Raw genomic sequence first — 10809 nt, forward strand, 5'->3', positions numbered from 1 at the left:
TCTGCAGTCTGTCCATCTAACACCCCCACATGTGATAGTCTGCAGCCTGTCCATCTAACACCCCCCCATGTGATAGTCTGCAGCCTGTCCATCTAACACCCCCACATGTGATAGTCTGCAGTCTGTCCATCTAACACCCCCCCCCATGTGATAGTCTGCAGCCTGTCCATCTAACACCCCCACATGTGATAGTCTGCAGTCTGTCCATCTAACACCCCCCCATGTGATAGTCTGCAGTCTGTCCATCTAACACCCCCCCCATGTGATAGTCTGCAGTCTGTCCATCTAACACCCCCACATGTGATAGTCTGCAGCCTGTCCATCTAACACCCCCCCCATGTGATAGTCTGCAGTCTGTCCATCTAACACCCCCACATGTGATAGTCTGCAGCCTGTCCATCTAACACCCCCCCCATGTGATAGTCTGCAGTCTGTCCATCTAACACCCCCCCCATGTGATAGTCTGCAGCCTGTCCATCTAACACCCCCACATGTGATAGTCTGCAGTCTGTCCATCTAACACCCCCCCATGTGATAGTCTGCAGTCTGTCCATCTAACACCCCCCCCCATGTGATAGTCTGCAGCCTGTCCATCTAACACCCCCACATGTGATAGTCTGCAGCCTGTCCCCCTAGGAGGGCCCTGTGTGATGACACTGTAGGGGGGAGGTGGGGGGTGTAGGTGGGGGGGGGGGGGGGATGGGGGTGTAGGTGGGGGGGGGGGTCAGGGTGTTGGGATTCTTCTGCTCTGTCCAGGGTGCTGAACTGATAAAAATGAGATTTCCTTATGAGGGGTCATCAATCCTTACAGGGCACTGGGGGGGGGGGGGCACATAGGGGTCCTCTTATGACATATAGCGGAGTGGACTGTATATAGGTTTGTAAAGAGGCTCATCATTATCCTCCCTCATCATCATCTTCTTCCTCCTCCTCCTCATCCACATCCTCCTCCTCCTCATCATCATCATCATCATCTTCTTCCTCCTCCTCCACATCCTCCTCCTCCTCATCATCATCATCTTCTTCCTCCTCCTCCTCCTCCACATCCTCCTCCTCATCATCATCATCATCTTCTTCTCCTCCTCCTCATCCACATCCTCCTCATCATCATCATCATCTTCTTCCTCCTCCTCCTCATCCACATCCTCCTCCTCATCATCATCATCATCTTCTTCCTCCTCATCCACATCCTCCTCCTCATCCACATCCTCCTCCTCATCATCATCATCATCATCATCTTCTTCCTCCTCCTCCTCATCCACCTCCTCCTCCTCCTCATCCTCCTCCACCTCCTCATCATCATCATCATCATCATCATCTTCTTCCTCATCCTCCTCCACCTCCTCATCATCATCATCATCATCATCATCATCATCTTCTTCCTCCTCCTCCTCCTCCTCATCCTCCTCCTCCTCCTCATCCCCATCCCCTTAAGTGTTTTCAGCTCTTCTCCAGCTGCAGGTTCTCCTCCCCACTGTCTTGTGTTATATAGACTATGGTGGGGGGGGGGGGGGGGGTGGTTGGATCCTCTGTTGGGTGTTTCTCCATCCTGGTGTTTAGAAGTTGAGGGGAATCTAAAATGTTACTTTCTCATAAAGTGGGATCCCCCCCCACCACCACTGACATTTCATCTCACACTTTGTCATGTTACAACCAAAAATGTAAATGTATTTTATTGGGATTTTATGTGATAGACCAACACAAAGTGTCACATAATTGTGAAGTGGAAGGAAAATGATAAATGATACAAATAAATATGTGAAAAGTGTGGGGGGGGGGGGGACATTTGTATTCATCCCCCTTTACTCTGATAACTAAAATCTAGTGGAGCCAATTGCCTTCAGAAGTCACCTAATTAGTAAACAGAGTCCACCTGTGTGTCATTTAATCTCAGTATAAACACAGCTGTTCCGTGAAGCCCTCAGTGGTTTGTTAGAGAACCTTAGTGAACAAACAGCATCATGAAGGCCAAGGAACACACCAGACAGGTCAGGGATAAAGTTGTGGAGAAGTATAAAGCAGGGTTAGGTTATAAAAAAATCTCCCAAGCTTTGACCATCTCACAGAGCTCTGTTCAATCCATCATCGGAAAATGGAAGGAGTATGGGACAACTGCAAACCTACCAAGACATGGCCGTCCACCTAAACTGACCGGCCGGGCAAGGAGAGCATTCATCAGAGAAGAGCCAAGAGGTCCATGGTAACTCTGAGGAGCTGCAGAGATCCACAGCTCAGGTGGGAGAATCTGTCCACAGGACAACTATTAGTCGTGTTCTCCACAAATCTGCCCTTTATGGAAGAGTGACAAGAAGAAAGACATTGGTGAAAGAAAGTCATAAGAAGTCCTGTTTGTAGTTTGTGAGAAGCCATGTGGAGGACACAGCAAACATGTGGAAGAAGGTGATCTGGTCACATGAGACCAAAATTCAACTTTATGGCCTAAAAGTAAAACGCTTGAAAAAAACGCTGTGCAAATCCCGTGACCCCGGAGGATTCCAGAGACAGAAAAGGAAAACAAGGAGGGGGACCTGCAGGCTCCAAAGACAAACAGAACAAGTTACCCGCAGAAAGCTCGGGACAAGTAATACCAGGACAGGTAGATCACCAGACAACCTGCAATGTCATTAATGTTGTTCATTTATCGGACAGTCCACTTACCCCCTCTGAGGTTCCTCTTTTGGCCCCACTTTCTTTTGGCCCCACTTTTCATTTTGATGACTTTTCTACCATTTTAGATGTTAACAGATTTGTCCGCAATATTTTGTTAAAAAAAACAAAAAAAAAAAACTCTTTTCCACTCCCACTGATACACGAGTGCCTGCCCCCCTGGAGGTTCATGACTGCATAGTAGATCTGCACCATTCTGGCCAAAATGAGAATCACGATTTTTTTGCTTAAGATAAAAAGATCATGATTCTCGCGATGTAAAATCTTTCACATTATCCAAAAAAAAAAATGGGCTAACTTTACTGGTTGTTTTTTTTTTATTTTTTAATTCATTAAAGTAATTTTTTCCAAAAAAATTGCATTTAAAGAATCACTGCACAAATACAGTGTGACATTAAAATATTGCAGCTACCACCATTTTATTTCTCTTAGGGTCTCTACTAAAAAAAATATATATATAAATGTTCGGTGGGTTCTAAGTAATTTTCTAGCGAAAGAAAAATGATTTTAAAGCGGAGTTCAAACAACAATGAATATATATATATATACTGTATATATATATATATATATATATTTTTTTTTTTAAACAATTCATAAGTTTATAACATTGCAATGTAACACTCACTTTCTTTTGTTAAATTCATCCCCCAATGTCCAGTTTCATATAAATAATGAAGCTATAAAATTCGTTCCTGACCGTTTTCATCTTGCTTGTGGGCATGTGAAGCCCACAAGCATACAGTTCCTGGAGCTACCAGCATGCACCGCCCCGTTCTCAGGCATGCGCAGTAATGCGCCGTAGCGGCGCTGTAAAGTATACAGATTGCCATAACAACGGGCAGCGGCGTCGGAAGTGCCGCCGCGTTGTTATGGCAACCTAGCCCTTGGCGCAGCCCACTGATTCCTGGGAAATGATGACACATATCAGGAGCAGTAGCGAGCAGAGGCGCCAAGGGAAGTGACGTCAGGAGCCCAAGCGCTGAAGGAGGCAGATTTCAAGGGACCGCATAGCAACAGGCGTAAAACGGTAAGTAAAAGAAAATTTTCTCCAAATGTTTTTTTTTTTTATTTATTTCATGGACATTAATGTAATTTTTTTTTTTGGGTGGACTCCACTTTAACATGAAACCAACAAATGTCAGAAAAAGGTTTAAGTTTAAGTGGTTTAAGTGGTTAGTGCTGGTTCACACTAGACGCGGCACGACTTGCAGGTCGCCTTCACACGACTGCCGGGGCGACTTGCAAGACGACTTCTGTATAGAAATCTATGCAAGTCGCCCCCAAAGTAGTACAGGAACCTTTCTTCTAAGTCGGAGCGACGATTAGAATGGGTTCCATTGTACAGAACGGGAGGCGACTTGTCAGGCGGCTTAGGTCGCCTGACAAGTCGCCCCCCGTGTGAACCGAGCCTTAAACTTCCCTCATTTACACACAAAGTCTTTTCCATTGACAAATTGTTACAATGTTTCTAGTTCAGTTCCACTGATAAAGAATGTTCTGATTCTTGGCAGACTGCCGTTTTTTTTTTCTTCCTTTCTTTTGACAGCTTCAGAAGAGTAGAGAGAATTCTTTGCATAGAATAGAATTGTGAAACACTTTTTTCAAGATCGCAACGGGGAAGAAATCGCGATAACGATTCTTGACGATTAATCGGGCAGCTCTACTGCATAGAGTCTCTGACCAACTTTGATTTTCAAAATCTCAAGGCTAAATCTCTACTAGAGAGTACGGTTGTCCCAATACCATTTTTTTAAGACCGAGTACAAGTACCGATACTTCTTTTCAAGTACTCACCGATACTGATACTTTTTTAATGTCAGGTGACAGTGTTTTTTTTGGGGGGTTTTTTTACAATTTTTTTTTTTTTTTTTACAATGCTTTCTTTTTTTTCTTTTTTTAGGGAGGGAGGGGGGTGGATGGTGTCTGTGTGTTTTTTATTTTAATTTTTATTATTTTTACAATAATTTTTTTTTTTATTATTTATTGCAATACTTTTTTTTTTAATCAGCCCTGTTGGGGGAGATATCAGGGGTCTTAATAGACCCCTGAAATCTCCCCCTTGAGACATAGAAAGAGACCGAGGATAGAGATTCCCCAGTCCCTTTGTAGCCTCAGCTGCACTGAAAATGAATGGAGAGAAGACAGCGGCTCCTCTCCATTCATAATCTGAGACATCCTAATCACAGGAGGTTACAATGTGTCAGTTATGTGAATGGAGAGTCAGCGATAACTGACTCTGTACATACAGCAAAGGAAGGAGGAGGACAGGGACAGCAGAACGGAGGGGGACACGGAGGAAGAAAGGAGGGGGACAGCAGAACGGAGGGGGGACACGGAGGAAGAAAGGAGGGGGACAGCAGAACGGAGGGGGACACGGAGGAAGAAAGGAGGGGGACAGCAGAACGGAGGGGGGACACGGAGGAAGAAAGGAGGGGGACAGCAGAACGGAGGGGGGACACGGAGGAAGAAAGGAGGGGGACAGCAGAACGGAGGGGGGACACGGAGGAAGAGAAGGAGGGGGGACAGCAGGAACGGAGGAGGACACGGAGGAAGAAAGGAGGGGGACAGCAGAACGGAGGGGGACACGGAGGAAGAAAGGAGGGGGGACAGCAGAACGGAGGGGGACACGGAGGAAGAAAGGAGGGGGACAGCAGAACGGAGGGGGGACACGGAGGAAGAAAGGAGGGGGACAGCAGAACGGAGGGGGGACACGGAGGAAGAAAGGAGGGGGACAGCAGAACGGAGGAGGACACGGAGAAGAAAGGAGGGGGGACAGCAGAACGGAGGGGGGACACGGAGGAAGAAAGGAGGGGGGACAGCAGAACGGAGGGGGACACGGAGGAAGAAAGGAGGGGGACAGCAGAACGGAGGGGGACACGGAGGAAGAAAGGAGGGGGACAGCAGAACGGAGGGGGACACGGAGGAAGAAAGGAGGGGGACAGCAGAACGGAGGAGGACACGGAGGAAGAAAGGAGGGGGACAGCAGAACGGAGGGGGGACACGGAGGAAGAAAGGAGGGGGACAGCAGAACGGAGGGGGACACGGAGGAAGAAAGGAGGGGACAGCAGAACGGAGGGGGGACACGGAGGAAGAAAGGAGGGGGGACAGCAGAACGGAGGGGGACACGGAGGAAGAAAGGAGGGGGACAGCAGAACGGAGGGGGACACGGAGGAAGAAAGGAGGGGGACAGCAGAACGGAGGGGGACACGGAGGAAGAAAGGAGGGGGACAGCAGAACGGAGGGGGACACGGAGGAAGAAAGGAGGGGGACAGCAGAACGGAGGGGGACACGGAGGAAGAAAGGAGGGGGGACAGCAGAACGGAGGAGGCATGGAGGAAGAATGGAGGGGGACAGCATAACAGGGGAGGCATGGAGGAAGAACAGAGGGGGACAGCAGAATGGCATGTGGTGACAGTCAGCGGTGATCGCGTGTGGGGGAGTTACAAGCACCAATCACCGCTGTATAGATTTCACTAAAGCAGCTGAAAGCCGGGGGACACTTGTAACTCCCCCACGCGCCGATCACTGCTGACTGTCCAGGTATCGGGTGAAGCATGGGGAGCATTTGCCCGAGTACAAAGTACTCAGGCGAATGCTTGGTATCGGTGCCGATACTGATACTAGTATCGGTATCAGGACAACCCTACTAGAGAGCCTGCAGTCTGAATCCTCCGGGGGAATGTACACCATATCCAAAGACACTACCTGTACTGGTGATAAACTTTTATCCTGTACATTCCAGAGGGAACGCAGTAGACATCTTTCAACAGGTTGTGGAGAAGGAATTCCCGTCTTTGAAAGAAATGATTGACAGTACTGCATCTCGAACGTTTAACAACATCAGTACGTCTGAAACACCGGCTCTTTGCAGATCTTAAAAATTACAAAGATATTGTTATTCAAGAGGCAGACAAAGGGGGCGCTAAAAATGCTATTATTTATATGACTGTTTAGCGATCGACGTCCGCTCGATTGCCGATTTAGATCAAACGATGTCTTTGATTTTTTTTTTTTTATCCCTGGCATTTTCCATTTTGCTTGTGGGCACGTGAAGCCCACAAGCACTATCTTCCTGGTTTACGGTGCTGCTGCTGGACCAGCATGCACCGCCCCCGTTCTCGCGCATGCGCAGTAATGCGCCGTGGCAGCGCTGTAAAGTATACATGGTTGCCATAACAACGGGCGTTGTCGTCGGAAGTGCCCGCCCCGTTGTTATGGCAACCTAGCCCTCTGACTCCTGGGAAATGATGACACACATCTCCCAGAAGCAGTAGTGAGCGGAGGCGCCGAGGGAAGTGACGTCAGGAGCCCAGGTGATGAAGGAGGCAGATTTTGAGGGACCGCATAGCAACAGGCATAAAAAGGTAAGTAAAAAAACAAAATTTTCTCCAAATGTTTTTTTTTTAAATGTATTTTTATACACATTAATGACATTTTTTTTTTGGGGTGGAACTCCACTTTAATGACAGTGATTACATAATCAAAGCCTTGCGGCATCTTAATGATTCTTCCAGGTAGCGCCCCCTTAGATCTGATCCCACTCCAGTTTTCAGGAGTAAACTCGAACATCTCTTGGACTCAGGTGTGGAAATGGGAGTTCTGACAGAGAAGGTCGCAGAGCACCTTTTAGTTGAACATCTAGTTGTCCCTGCGTTCCATCACCTCCCCGACATACACAAACATGAAAGACCTGTAGAAGGTCGTCCAATAGTAGCAGATATCGGGTTCACTCCTAGAGAGATTAGGTGAATGTGTAGACCGGTATTTGCAACTTTTAGGCCCCTTTCACACTGGGGCGTTGTGTGCGTCGGCGGTAAAGCGCCGCTATTTTTAGCGGTGCTTTACCGTCAATTTCGCGGCGCTATTCGGCCGCTAGCAGGGCACTTTTACCCCCCAGCTAGCGGCCGAGAAAGGTTTAAAACCACCGCAAAGCGCTGCTGCAGCAGCGCTGTGCCGGCGGTATAGCCACGCTACCCCATTGATTCCAATGGGCAGGAGCGGTTTAGGAGCGTGTATACACACCGCTCCTTCACCGCTCCAAAGATGGCGCTAGCAGGAGTTTTTTTAGCATCCTTTTAGCGCACTGCTCCAGTGTGAAAGCACTCAGGATATCAGCGGCTATTTACAGGCACTATTTTTAGCGCTGTAGCTCCTGTAAAGCGCCTCGGTGTGAAAGGGGTCTTATTAGTGACAAGACTGCCGGGCTATATAAAAGATACAGCATCAATCCTAAAGTATATAAATGAAGTACAATGGGCAGAGCATTTTTTGTGGGTTACTTTAGATGTTAAAGTGGAGGTCCACCCTAAAAAAAAAAAAAAAATTACATAAAAAGGTTCCTAAAAATGTGAAAAAAAAAAAATACAATTTTTTTTTACTTACCAGAAATGGCTGTTGCTAGGCAGATCGTCCTAATCTGCCACTTCCTATTCCACGGTTCATTCTTCTCCTCCTCACGATGTCTTCTGGGGAATGGGGCGTGCTGTCTTCTGGGACCTGTGTGTGTCCCAGAACACAGCCGGCCATTCCTCATTGGGACCGATGTCCCTCGCACATAAGCCGGAGATATGTGTTAAAAAACAATTACCGAGCTTTTGTTTACATCACATGATCAGTTGTCATTGGCTGACAGCTGATCACGTGGTAAGGAGCCGGGATCGGCCCCTTACTCGGATCTGTGATCACCCGAGTCTCAGTGACTCGGTGATCACAGCATGCGCCGCGTGCGCCCTTCAGGGAGCGTGCAAAGGGAAGGACGTCTATTGACGGCCTCCCGGGAATTCAGGTCCGCGCCGTGGCCGTCATTTGGCTATAGGAGTTCCCCCACCTTTGTCACCACTTTTTCCAGAGAGTTCAATCAGATCAAACAGATTGTCAATAAACATCTTCCCATTCTCTATGGTGACAAGGACCTAATAGATGTCCTTTCCAAAGGGTGTTGTTACTCTTGTCGTTGTGCCCCCAACTTTAGGTAACTCTTTGTCAGCCAGTCTACATCAGACCACCACTATTCCCAAAACGTGGCTCAGTACTCATGGCTCGTATAAAACGTGGCTCAGTACTAATGGCTCGTATAAAACGTGGCTCAGTACTCATGGCTCGTATAAAACGTGGCTCAGTACTAATGGCTCGTATAAAACGTGGCTCAGTACTCATGGCTCGTAAAAAACGTGGCTCAGTACTAATGGCTCATATAAAACGTGGCTCAGTACTAATGGCTCGTATAAAACGTGGATCAGTGCTAATGGCTCATATAAAACGTGGCTCAGTACTAATGGCTCATATAAAACGTGGCTCAGTACTAATGGCTCATATAAAACGTGGCTCAGTACTAATGGCTCATATAAAACGTGGCTCAGTACTAATGGCTCATATAAAACGTGGCTCAGTACTAATGGCTCATATAAAACGTGGCTCAGTACTAATGGCTCGTATAAAACGTGGATCAGTGCTAATGGCTCATATAAACCGTGGCTCAGTACTAATGGCTCGTATAAAACGTGGCTCAGTACTAATGGCTCGTATAAAACGTGATTCAGTACTAAGGGCTCATATAGAACGTGGCTCAGTACTAAGGGCTCGTATAAAACGTGGCTCAGTACTAAGGGCTCGTATAAAACGTGGCTCAGTACTAATGGCTCGTATAAAACGAGGCTCAGTACTAATGGCTCGTATAAAACGTGATTCAGTACTAAGGGCTCGTATAAAACGTGGCTCAGTACTAAGGGCTCGTATAAAACGTGGCTCAGTACTAAGGGCTCGTATAAAACGTTGCTCAGTACTAATGGCTCGTATAAAACGAGGCTCAATACTAATGGCTCGTATAAAATGTGGCTCAGTAATAAGGGCTCGTATAAAACGTGATTCAGTACTAAGGGCTCGTATAAAATGTGGCTCAGTACTAAGGGCTCGTATAAAACGTGGCTCAGTACTAATGGCTCGTATAAAACGTGGCTCGGTACTAATGGCTCGTATAAAAAGTGGCTCGGTACTAATGGCTCGTATAAAAAGTGGCTCAGTACTAAGGGCTCGTATAAAATGTGGTTCAGTACTAATGGCTCGTATAGTTGTGGTCTAAATACTTGTAGGTATTGTATAAAAACATAACAAGAATTACAAGTCTATCACCTCGTACCATAATAATCAGGTATTTCCTAGTAAGGATTTTATACTTTGTAGTACTCAGTATGTATTCTATGTGTTAGAATGTGATGTCTGTAAATGACAATATGTAGGAGGCACCACCAGACCCTCCACATGAGGATTAGTGATCATTGTAAGGGAGCAGCATATAGTAATGAGAGAAGGATATACAATGTATCTAAACACTTCACATTTATACATGATGGGAACACGGAGTCCTTCTCCTTCTCTGCAGTTCAAAAAAATCTAAATGTCGGTACGTGGAGGAGACAGACACAGAAGGCGACTGGAACAGGAAATGAAGTGGATTTTCCTGTTGGAGACACGACACCCCGCAGGCATGAACCACAGATAGAATGTGAATCTATTTCTCATATGACATCCGATCCCTGCTTCAGTATTTGCCCTTTTGTCCCAGTAGGTTCCTTCTGTGCTTGTTTTCTGCCTTCTATTCTTCCTCCTGCCAAACAAATTTTATCTATAATTTTTTTTTGATCCTGCCATAAATTTAGTCCCTTTTTCTGATTCTGTCATGAACTGAATCCCTCTTTTTTGATCCTGCCATACATTTAATCCTTTTTTTGATCCTGCCATTAATCTTGACTTCACACTGTGTCGCTACCACAAAGTATTTTCCTTGAACATGAAGTCTGCACTTCCACCTTCTTCTAAGGAATACATTTCCCCCTCGGAGTAATGAGGTCCTAATATCTCATGTAGCATTTTTTCTGCACATTTCTTTTTGGCTCAACAAAATGACTTTTTCTACCTTTCCCCTCCCCCTTCTCATGCTGGCTAAAAACAGGTGTAGTCACCAACCACCTGGATAATCGGTGATATCGATTAAATATGTTCATTTTCTGTGACACCAACCTGATAGGCCAATTATGTAGAGGCGGAGTTTGCCTATTTGTATGTGAGTATATATATATATATTGCCATATCTGTTTAAGACTAGCTACGACTTAGGCTATTGGCGAAACGCGTCAGTTTATTGTC

The sequence above is a fragment of the Aquarana catesbeiana genome, linkage group LG13 (assembly GCF_042186555.1).
Source record: "Aquarana catesbeiana isolate 2022-GZ linkage group LG13, ASM4218655v1, whole genome shotgun sequence".
Taxonomy (NCBI): Eukaryota; Metazoa; Chordata; class Amphibia; order Anura; family Ranidae; genus Aquarana; species Aquarana catesbeiana.